Genomic DNA, 12376 nt, shown 5'->3' on the forward strand with positions numbered 1-12376 from the left:
AATCAGAATGACCCCCCCCCCCATAGGTTTGCATATTTGAATGCTTGGTCAACAGACAGTGGGACTCTTTGAAAGGATTAGAAGGATTAGGAGGCATGGTCTTGCTGGAGGAAGTGTGTTACTGGGCATGGGGGAGGGGTAGCTATTGAGGTTTCCAGAGACCCGGAGAGACCCAGACTCTTTCTACCTGCTGCCTGCAGATCAGCACATAACTCTCAGCTATTTCTTCAGCACCAAGTATGCCAGCATACTCCGAGCCATGATAATGGACTAAGCTGTAAGCAAGCCCTCAGTTAGATGATTTCTTGTTTAAACGTTGCTGTGGCCATGGTGTCTTCACAGTAACAGAACAATGACTAAGACTTCAGAATTGCATACTACTGGCTGGGAGAAGTGGCTGGATGCTCAGCTGAGGAACCAATGGCCACCTCCCTCTGTGAGGTAACGTCAACAGTCGACAAACCCAGCTGCATGCATATTTGTGAGGAGGCACAGATGAGCTGGTTGGTTTGTGAAGGTGCACCTATGCTCTGGGATATTCATGAGCCCATGAAGACAGTTTGGCTTGGAAAATAGTCCTGTATAACAGGGTCACTTACAGAAGTGAAGGTGTAATTGTAAACAGCAATTGCTTACTGTTTTTATAAACAGGAAAAGGATCTACTGAACCCTATGTATTTCAGGAGCCTCCTGAGCTTGTAAACTCCATCAGCCTCCTGGGTCTTTTTTTTAAAGATTTATTTATTTATTATATGGAAGTACATTGTAGCTGTCTCCAGACACTTCAGAACAAGGCATCAGATCTTCTCACGGATGGTTGTGAGCCACCATGTGGTTGCTGGGATTTGAACTCAGGACCTTCTGAAGAGCAGTCAGTCGGTGCTCTTAACCGCTGAGTCATCTCTCCAGCCCCAGCTTCCTGGGTCTTATAAGCCTCCCTCCTCCTCTCAGAAGGGAGAGCTGCCTTAGAGGAAATGGCTGCACAACACTGAGTTACCATAAGGCTCTGTCTCAAAAGGCCAAAACAAAGGCCTAGGAAGATGGCTCAGTGGATAAAGCATTCACCGAGCAAGCATGATGTCGGCGCCTATCTCGACCAGCGAGGAAAGACGCAACACACAACTCTTCTTTAAGCAGTTTATTCAGGAACCTCTGAACAATCTTCTGACTTCTTCTCACTTCTGACCCTGGGATACACCCGTGCAAACCTTAAGAACCCCCTAGGCAGCCAACCCATGTGAGCCACGTGGCGCAAGCAGATAGGTCCACATACGCGGAAACAACAATAGATCAATAGCAACAACCAAATAAGGAGTTGTTTACCACAGAGAACACTCTCTGGCACAGGAGAAGGCGGAAACGGGCGCCATCTTTAAGGTGCAGTACTGCACAGCTCTCCACAGCATGAGGATAGTAGTTTAGATCTCCAGAACCCATTTAAAAGCTAGTGGGCACAGCTGGATCCCCAACAGCAATCAGGGTCCTCTGGGATTGTAGGTTGGGGAAATCCTATAGCAAACTGGCTGGGTAGACTACTCAAACCAGTGAGCTCTGGGTTCAATGAGAGACCATGCCTCAGCAAATAACGGGAATTCTGATTGAGGAAGACACTCAGCATTAACTCTGGTCCCATGTGCACATTACCCCCACACACATCTGAACACACATACACATGCATACAGCACACACATATACATGCAGAAATAAAATGAAACCAAAAATGATAATGTGACTTAGGTTTTTATTTGATCAGAAGATACAATCCATTAATCAAGGATCATCTCTTCTGAAGAAAAGGAAAGCAATCCCTGGGCTGGTGATTCGGTGGGTGAAGGTACTTGTGGCCAAGCCTAAGGGTCTAAGTTCAGTCATCTGATGGTGGACAGAGAGACAGTTCCCCAAGCTGTCCTCAGACCTCCGTGCAGGTGCTGTATAACAGGAAGGTGAGTGCTCAGTGTATGAATAATTTGTGCCACAGCTGCCACAAAGGAGTACTGGCTGAAATGCCACTAATCAAGACCTCTCCTCTCCAAAAAGGGGGGGGGCTCATCCATCCAACATTTATTGAGCATCGTCTACATGGCGAATAATTTTTATAGCAGGATACACCAAAGGTCTAAAAAGGCCACCGTGGCTAGCAATGTTCTAGTGGAAGAGAGAAGGAACTCAAGCACAGTATGTGTCCCCACAGGACATGTGAAGTGCTAGGTGATGGGTAATAAAAACGTGGAGGTGGGACAAGGAATGTGATGCTGTGTGGGACAAGGATGGTACTCAGCATAGTCCCCACCAGGAAGGGAGACTGTGAAGATCTGAAGGTCATGGAGGAATCTGTCAGGTCTCTGCAGAAAGTTGTTGCTGTGCTGTTATTTGCTCTTGTTGCTATGTTGTTAATAAGCAAGAGGATCTTTCAGTGCTTACACCCCAGGACACTGTCCTGTCTGTGTTCTAGGGAGAAAGTGTTAAGTAGTCTTATGGAGAGGAATGTGAGGTACAGCCAGGTCTTGCAGGTCTGGAAGATAATAAAAGCATGGGCATTGTAAGTGAGGTGGTAGGAAAAGTGTACAGCAGTCTAGTCTTCCAGGCTGGACATGACAAGTCACTTCAACTGGCAAGGAAGCACCTGAAACAGCAGACGGGACTCAATTCTCCACACAGTTGAAGATAGGCCTTACAGTATTTATCAGTATTTATTCTATGGTACAAACACAGAGAGGAACAGAAGGCACCTATGTCATGGTGTAATTGAGAGGTGCTGCCTCCCTCAGCATCTCCCTTCCAGAGTCTGAAAAGGCCACATGTGCAGAGGGGAAATGGCAGGTGCTTGCAGTAGACAGTGATTGATAATAGATGCCCACGGAAGGCATGGGATCTGGAGTGATGGTGCAGGCCTGAGATTCTGACACTTGTTGGGGGATTGAATGGGAGGATCACTTAAGCTCAGAAAACCTTAGCTCATCCTATATAATAAGGCCCCCATGTCCAGAAGGAAAAAGAAGAAAAATGGAAAAGACAGATGTGATGGTGCACACACACACACTGAGGCAGGAGCTCCAGCTGTTCAAGTCCAGCCTCAGTTATAGATCAGGTTTATAAATTAATAAATGAGAGAACAATTAATTAAAGAAAAAAACAGATAGATGAGGTGGCCAGGTTGTTGGTTTGAAAATACTAAAGATGAAACTAGAAAGATGCAGGAAGTGGCATCAAATTAATGACACTTAAGGCCATTTCAATTCATGAAAGCTAAAGAAAATGGTGGTTACAGAAGAGAAAAGCAGCACTGATTGAGCTCTGTGCTCTAAAACACAGATCAGAGATTTGATCATAAAGACCATAGATCAGAGGTGAGGAGGTGGCTGCACCATCCTGGTGTCATGCCAACGATTAAAAAAAAAAGCAACAAGAAAGCTGCCAGGCAGTGGTGGCGCACGCCTGTAATCCCAGCACTTGGGAGGCAGAGGTAGGCGGATTTCTGAGTTCCAGGCCAGCCTGGTCTACAGAGTGAGTTCCAGGACAGCCAGGGCTACACAGAGAAACCCTGTCTCGAAAAAAACCAAATCCAAAAAACCAAAAAGAAGGAGGAGGAAGAGGAGGAAGAAGATGATGAAGAAGGAGAAGGAGGAGGAGGAGAAGGAGGAGGAGGAGGAGAAGGAGGAGGAGGAGGGGGAGGAGGAGGAGGAGGAAGAAGAAGATGAAGGAGGAGGAGGAGAAGGAGGAGGAGGGGGAGGGGGAGGAGGAGGAGGAGGAGGAGGAGGAGGAGAAGAAGAAGAAGAAGAAGAAGAAGAAGAAGAAGAAGAAGAAGAAGAAGAAGAAGAAGAAGAAGAAGAAGAAGAAGAAGAAGACGACGACGAAGAAGAAGAAAGCCATCTTTTAGTGAGGAGAAGGAATAGGGAAGAGGAGGGAAATCAAAGGGAAATAATGGGGGGGGGGAAGAAATGAGAAAGGGAAAGGAAAACAAAGAGAAAATAAAAGAGTAAAAAAATTGGAAGTGAATAAGAGTGGAAAGGAGAAAGAAAGCAAAGTGCTGTGTCTTGGGAAACGAGGAACAGACATCTATTCATTCTAGATTGGGGATCTATTCATTCTAGATCCCATTGGTGCAATATCAACTCAGCGTTATGGTGCAACCAACTGCTTTCTGACTGGAAATGCAGCTTACTGAACCCGTGAATTTGCTGGGGATATTCATGGTATTGTTGAGGGTCACTTGCGGGACCATGGATGACTCAAAGGCAAACGCATCCCTGAAAACCTCACCCCAGCACATGAAAGCTGAATCCTTATCATTCCTGCACAAACTACAAGCAATGTGGCTGGCCAGAGACTCTCTTCTCCCCCGCAACTCTGGCTGCTTATGTAATCTCGGATGGGGATCGGCTCTGGTTGCTGGCGGCCGTCCTGGCTCCGACCCAAACCCGCAGGAGTGCGTGCGGGGTCGGGAGGGAAACAGCCTCTGAGGGGGAGAACTGGGGGGGGGGGGCGCACAGGGGAAACTGTCTCCGACTCCAGAAGACTCTCCACCCCTTCTCCATCTGAGCCCAGCGCCCTCCCCGCCGTGAACCCTCCAGGGGTCCTGGGAGGAAAGTGGAACCGCCGCGGTCAGCCTCTTGCTTCCTCGCCCTCACATTCCCTGGACCCCAGCTGGGACTTGGGGAACTGCAACTCCTTGCCTTCAGATTTGTAGACAACTCGCCACTTTGTGTGGTTTGACCGCAAGGAAGGAGTACTGGAAGCGGTAGACTCGGATTGCCAAGGACAACGTGCAGATTTTCTGAAGAATCTGAAGACCCTGCTGCACTACAACCAGAGCGAAGTGTGTGACCTAGCCTTCTGTCACCCATCCTTCTGTGACTTGGGTAGACCAAAACAGTAGACCAAGCTCCTAAGCCCCAGGCTACTGTCTGCCTCTCCTACACCCCACAGAGCTTGAGAAATCCACAGGTTTGGGGGAAGGAGGGGAAGACACTTACCCAGCTGTGATCCAATATTTCCCATAGGGCTGGACTGAGTAATGGGTGGAGCCAGGCCCTTAGATCGGATTACAGTGTCCAGGCAGGCTTGGTCCAGGACACTGGACCAGTGTCCTGGCAGGCAGGAGGAGCTTCTACATCTACAAAAGCAGATGAGAGTTCGACATCTTCATCTGAAGATGGCTAGAAGTCTGGTTCTCGCATGGTTAGAAGTCTCATTGCCCACCCTAATGACACACTTCCTCCAACAAGGCCACACCTCCTATGTGCCACACACACCCCCAGGCCAAGCATATTCAAACCACTTCACTAACTACTGAAAAAAACACAATTTTTTAATTATTATATGTAAGTACACTGTAGCTGTCTTCAGACACTCCAGAAGGGGGCATCAGATCTCATTACAGATGCTTGTGAGCCACCATGTGGTTGCTGGGATTTGAACTCAGGACCTTCAGAAGAGCAGACAGTGCTCTTAACCACTGAGACATCTCTCCAGCCCAAGAAACACATTTCATAGTGACTCCCCTGAAGTACCTGGGTAAATTAAAACTTCCTGCAAAGGAGCCACCACTCTAGATTTCATGAAGAATACTTATGATTCATGGAAGGTTGCCACAACGGAAACAGTGCAGAAGATGGTTCCAGCTCTCATAAACGACTCTAGAGCAGTGGTTCTCATCCTGTGGGTCATGACCCCTTTAGGGTCAGTCCTTTTACAGCTATCATGCATATCCAATATTTACACTATGATTCATAACAGTAATAAAGTAGTAACAAAAATAATTTATGGTTGGGGGTCACCACAACATGAGGAACTATATTAAAGGGTTGCAGCAGCGTTAGGTAGGGTGAGAACTGCTGCTCCAGAGGATCAAGACATCAGTGGCCAATCAGAGGCACTGCTGTAAGACATGACTGAATTGTTGAAATCACGTGATAGAGACAGAAGTTTCTTCTCACAGGTGATTGGGGAGTGGTTTCTTGGCCAGTCAGGTTGTGCATACTCAGCAGACAGGGAAAACTACAAGCTTAAAGACAGCCTGGGTCTCAATAGACTGACCCTGTACAAAGTATGTGTTTCTTTTCTTTATTTTAAAAGAATTATGTATATGAATACACTGTAGCTGTCTTCAGGTACACCAGAAGAGAGCATCAGATCTCATTACAGATGGTTGTAAGCCAGCATGAAAGTTTCTTAAAATGAAATCGTGCAACATGCTATAGACCACTGGTTCTCAACCTTCCTAATGTAGTCTTTTAAAATACAGTTCATGTTGTAGTGACCCTAACCATAAAAATTATTTTGCTGCTACTTCACAGTTTTAATTTTGGTACTGTTACGAACTATACTATAAATATTGGATGTGCAGGACATCTACTGTGCAACCACCATGAAGGGGGTGCTTGACCCCACAGAGGGGCTGCGGCCCACTACTGCTGACATTGTTCAAAGTGAGCCAAGTGTTTAGACTTCTACAGACAGCAGCTGATAAGGCAGCAGGATGGTTGTCAGAAGACTAACCCCAATTCTTAAAATTTTATGCAGTGGGTAAAAGAACACTAAATGCCACTATACACCATGGAGGTGGGAGGCAGGATGGGGATAAAAAGAGCCTTGCTATGTAGCCCAAGCTGGCTTCACAGCAATCCTCGTGTCTCAGCATCTTGATTGCTAGAATTATAGATATGCACCACCACACCTGGCTCCGCTCAGGAGAAATGTCTGTGAAGGGAGAGCCTGACTGACGGAGCAACATTGCCGTCCTGTCTTCCTTCAATCGCCCTGTCACAGCAGTACAATTGGACAATGTAAGAGGAGAATCCGGAGCTTAAGGCTAGCCTGGACTACAAAATGAGACCCAATTTCAATCAAAAGCCACAGCTACTCCAACTTTAAGCAGCCACACCTTGATCAGCAACTATCAATATCCAAGCAAGAACTCCTACCAGAAAGATTACAACTCACTAAAGCCTCTGGTGATTAGAACTTTTAACAACACGTTCAATCTATGAAGCATATATGCTATAACAGGAAAAAATAAAGTGTAATTCATTTGATTATAAATTATGCCCAGGAGGTAGTTATAGACATCAGAGGATGGACAGGGGTTACTAGATTTCTTTCTTTGAGGGAGGGAGTTTTGAGCAAAACAAACATAGAACAACTTTACTTTTTTTTTCAAGGATTAGATTTTATTAGCTCTTTTAAAATATATATATATATATATTTATTATGTACAGTGTTCTGCTAGCATGCCAGAAGAGGGCGCCAAGATCACATTACAAATGGTTGTGAACCACCACGTGGTTGCTGGGTATAGAACTCAGGACCTCTGGAAGCACAGTCAGTGAATTCAACCTCTGCACCATCTCTTCAGCCTGAACAACTTTACTCTGTAAAAGATTGTTCTAGTTATATCCAAGAAGAGAACTGAGACACTGAAGGAAATTCCACTAGGATGGAAACAGCCCTCCTCCCAGCAAGAGCAGTGGAGATGCAGGAAATAATATGGACCTGGTCTGTAGATGGGCCTAGAGATCTTCCTAATGAGCTATATCAAGACTTTAGGAAGGAATTATGCAGTCCCCGCTTTCCTGTGCACAGCAATCACCAGGATTTCACCACGACCTGCTGGAAAGTCAGCTGCCAAGTGCGAGAGCCCATGTTTGTGACAAGGTTGGTCTGGATGCTGCTGGTCTCCTGATGATTCCTACAGTAACAAGGACATAGATTCCCAGGCCCTGAAGTGTTTCCTCTAAAGACTGTTCAATAGGCATTCTGGAATTCAAATGCCTAACAGGGGGGCTGGACTTAGGGAGAGACCTGCGTCCGTTTAACAACTAACAAGCATCCAGATACTCAGACATACTAAGGAATGGGGATGCAGTGAGAGCATCAGGTATAATGAGAAAAATCCAAAGCTGTACCTGGATTCATCACCATGGCAGGAAGTGTGGCTGCTCACTAACCTCAATGATGAAAGAGCCTATATTCAGACATGTTTGAATAAAGCAGTCACTAAAGGCTGCTAAACATATTTTACATTAGCTATATTTCTTTCAGATGGATTAAGTTCTGGAAAAATTGACAGCTAAGCAGTCGATTAGGATAGGAGTAGCAAGCTATTGTTAAACAGGACAGAGTAGCACCCTACAAAATGCACACATCCTGAAGAACTTTCTTGGCCAAAAGAGAGGAAGTTGTCAAGGATGAATTAGCATGTGTTGTCTAAAGACCACTGAGATTATCATAAGGCCCTTATTTAACTAGAGGGAAAGGAACATCAAGGGAGCAATGCTGAGACCCCAGGACCTGATGTTTGTTTGGACACTAACCGAATACATCCCACCTCTGCTTCCTCCCCCCCCCCCCCCACTGCCATTTCACTGTTCCTGCCACAGATCTCACCTTGCTCTGCCCCTTCTCTCCAGAGGAGCTGAAACACACCCTACCATATACTTACTGAAATCAAAGAGCTTTGCACCTTAAACATGATATACCAGAAACTAAACCTTACAACCTCTCAACAATTAGGGATTCAACCATGAGAAGCTGCTGTAGTTGGAGAAGAGACCAGCATGGAAGTGACCTGGTTCACCAATTTGAGAGCTTGAAAGCAACATTAAAATAAGAGGAAATCATTACCATTACGATGGTTTACATTACCATTAGGCTGGGGCTGGAGAGATGGCTCAGAGGTTAAGAGCAGTGACTGCTCTTCCAAAGGTCCAGAGTTCAAAATCCCAGCAACAACATTACCATTAGGCACACCCCTGCCTAAAAAAAAAGCTGAAAAAGCACATCAGATTTCATTTGGAGGATATCGCTTTCAAACACCCACATGGAACAAGCTCAGAAGTAAAAGCCTGTTTAGTCAAAGACCAAGGAGCAGAGCAATTTTAAAAGGTATAAAACTTGTAAGAAATCTTGAAATAAAGATGATATCCAGCTCCTGAAAGTGAACCTGAAGACAATCAGTCAAGGCTGGCAGCACTTTAGGAGGTCCACACTGCCACCAAGTTTCAGATGTAAAAACACACATTCAAACTCAGGGGGAAAACATTTCTATGAAATGAAGCCCTTCACTGAAAAAAGTAACAACGTATGACACACAATAGTTTTATTTTTGAGTTTCTGTGGCAATGCACAAAGCTTGACAAAACACTGTTGCTTTCCTGATGACAAGAAAAACCCTACTGAGACAACCCAACTCTTTAACCCTTCAGAGAGCTACCCAAGTAGACTGAAAGCCCCACCACTCAGCTCCCAGAGACCAGATGTGAGCATCATCACCATGGAAGCCCAAGGTGCAACAGAGAACAGGGCACCTTGGGTTAGCAGAGGACACGGGGAGTGTTAGCTACAGTTACTTGTGAACTGGAACAGTAAGTTCAGAACTTCTGGGAGCCTGGCACATGGTAATCAAACCTATTTGCCTTTTCCTCCATACACTTCAGAGGGCACCAAGAAGAAAGAGTGGGACAGGGCAGATGACCGGAGAAAATTCTCAAGATACAAGACTAAAAGGGGAGGGGGAAAGTCCTCATAACAGAAAGGTATACAAAGGGAAAGACCACACTGGGATATTTTTAAGAGACAGTGATAAAAGACTAGTTTCAAGCTACCTTATGTTAGAAATAAGGTGTTTATTAACTATACAACTGCTGCAGTTTATAATCTCTAATGAGCAAATATGACAAAATGAAGTGGAGGAAAAATTACTAATTATCAAATTTACCCTTAAAATAACTGGCTACCATGAAAGCAGAGCAAAAACAAAACAACAACAGAACAAAAAACAGTAAAGACAATTTTTTTAAGTCAATTTGTTGTATTTGACATTTGTGGTCCTAAATCTTTAACCTCAGATACTGCCTGTTTCCTGATCTTAAAATGGCTTTGGACTCTAGTATGAAGGGTTAAACATGTATTTTAGCTGTAGTAGCCAACACATGTAATTCTAGCACTCTGAGGTGAAGCAGAAGGATCGAGCTTCCTAATGACCTCAAGAGTTCAGGCTAGACTACACAAAATGCAATCTCAAAGAAGCCAAAACCACACCCTGTTTGTGAAAAACTAAAATCAAAGAGGAACCACTTCCTCTGAAAGGAGAACACACATTCAAACACATGCAAATACGATGCCCGCCAAGTGTAGTAGGAAGTAGGGAGTGCTTCAAAGTCTTCCCCTGAGATTAAAACCTTCCATCATGAAGGGAAAGTTCCTAAGAGGTTTATAGAAACATAAAACAGGATGTTCTAAGAAGTGACGTGCTACTGGGAAGCACGTGAAGACACAAAGTAAACAATGCATGACAGCTTCGGCAAGTCCAAAACCTCTTCCTCAAGACAACATTCAACAGCAGACACTGCAGAGAGACACTCTCCAGACAAGCCCAGCAGAAGCAGATGATGACTGCAAGAAATCAGAACCGGCAGCCTGGAAGATGCACACAACTAATTGGAAAGATACCCTCAACCTGTGGTTCCAGGCAGTGGGCTCCAGGTTTCCAGCTAAGTAAGCTGTCAATTACACTGGGGTGGACTTTGGTGACAGTGTCTTTGAGTTATTCCTGTAAGTAACTCCTTACCCATATTCCTCTAAATAACGCCAGTAAAACTCATGCTGCACCACATCAGACTTCAGTAGTACTTATATTTTTAGTCAGTGTCAGTTCATGAGGTGCACAGACGTGTGTTTATCTCCCTAGAAAAGGTCTGTCTCACAACAGGACAAGCTACCTATGCAACCGGTGTATGAATATGCGTCCTAGCATTAATTCCTCCTGAGTCCATTACATCTGTACTATCAGACATTCCCTCCGCATGAACTCATTCCCTTCCACAAAAATCTTCATCATCACAGATTTATGACACTTCCAAAAACAAGAAGTGTTAGCACTTTATCTAGGCACTGCCCCAGTTACCTATCTTGCCTTCTCGCTCTCACTCTCTCCTATCCCACCACCCCTTCCCCCTTCTCTCCCCATTCCCCTCCCCCCTCCACATGCTCATAGCCATGGCAGCTCTCTCCTCCTCCTCTCTCTCTCTCTCTCTCTCTCTCTCTCCCCTTCTCTGTCTCTACTCCCCTCTCTACTCCCCTCCCCATGCCCTAAATAAACTCTATTCTATACTATATGGTCCTGTGGCTGGTTCCTCAGGGGTAAGGGATGCCTCAGCATGGGCCCCCAGAGGCACCCCTTCCCCCACACCTGACTACACATCCACCAAACATGTTCCTTCTCTCCACATCTTTTTATAAAATACAAGGAGGCCATAGTGCAAGCCTGGAGTCCATCTACAAGCTCCATCTGCTCTCCCAGGGAAACTTAAGCCAAGGTCTTCAAAGAGAAAGAAAGCTTTGGTTCCCACCCGGTGCTTCCTGAGGACTAGATCTGGCCCCCCTCCCTACCTCACCCCCTCCCCCCAGGATGTCGAGGACAGATAATGTGAGCAGCAAAGGACTGGACCAGACCGGTTTTCCACGCTCCAGCTCCAGCCAGGGAAAGCATTTCATGAATGTCAGCTGTGGTAGCTATTCCTGGTATCAACTTTATCTGGAACTACAATCCAGAATTGGAGGACACACCTGTAATCCAGATCTTGACCTAGGAAGACACAAGTTTCTGATTTGGATCTTGACATAGAACTTTTGAGGTATAGTGGCCTGGAAGTTTAGGATCAGGCAAGGCAGTACACGACTATAATCCCAGGTGACCAAGGCAAGGAGATCTCGGAGTTCAAGGTCAGCCTGGGACAAAGCAAGTCCCAGATCCTGGCCGGGTGGTACACACCTTAATCTGGGCCACACCTTCTGCTGGAATTCTACATAAGGACAGAAGAAGAAGATTCTCTTCTGTGCCTGCTCGCACTTACTAGCCAGCACATCTGTTGGAACCTACCTCTACAGAAGACCCGCTGAAACACCTACCCTCGTGGGACTGAGCAACTACTATATTCTTGGACTTCCCATCCACTGCTGCCCAATGTTGAGTTAGTCGGACTACAGCCTGTAAGTCATCACAATTAATTATATGGAAACATTCACTAAGTTCTGTAGCTCTAGAGAACCTTAATACATCATAAAATTAGAGAGGATAAGGTGCACCTCGGTCTGCAGCCAGGATAACGCACCAACTACTGCCTGATGGTTAAAATGCTAAACCTTAGCCAGTCGGAAGTGACGTGCGAGCATAGTCTCTCAGGTCAGCCACGTAATACACCGCCGCCTTCAACGGCCACCCTCCCCCGAATTGGCCGGGAGACTGGGGAAGTGTGGCCTAAAGTCCACAACCCGCAGCTGCCCAGGCCTCTGCGGTTCCCAGCCCCACCGGGGCCTAGATTCAGCCTCTGCGGGCTCGCTAACGCGCCGGCCCTGCCCGCCGCCGCGCGCTGCCGGC

At 46.0% G+C, this 12376-nt stretch overlaps 1 long non-coding RNA gene across 1 annotated transcript; it reads right to left on the reverse strand.

Annotated features, from left to right (window-relative positions):
- Positions 1-1721: 1721 nt before the first annotated feature.
- Positions 1722-12375, reverse strand: LOC127669796 (uncharacterized). Its single transcript, XR_007974423.1, has 2 exons — positions 4974-12375; positions 1722-2512 (listed from the first exon to the last, which is right to left on the reverse strand). It is a non-coding gene; the product is annotated as an uncharacterized LOC127669796 (long non-coding RNA).
- Between the last annotated feature and the right edge of the window lies 1 nt (position 12376).

The sequence above is a fragment of the Apodemus sylvaticus genome, chromosome 19, assembly GCF_947179515.1.
Source record: "Apodemus sylvaticus chromosome 19, mApoSyl1.1, whole genome shotgun sequence".
Classification (NCBI taxonomy): domain Eukaryota; kingdom Metazoa; phylum Chordata; class Mammalia; order Rodentia; family Muridae; genus Apodemus; species Apodemus sylvaticus.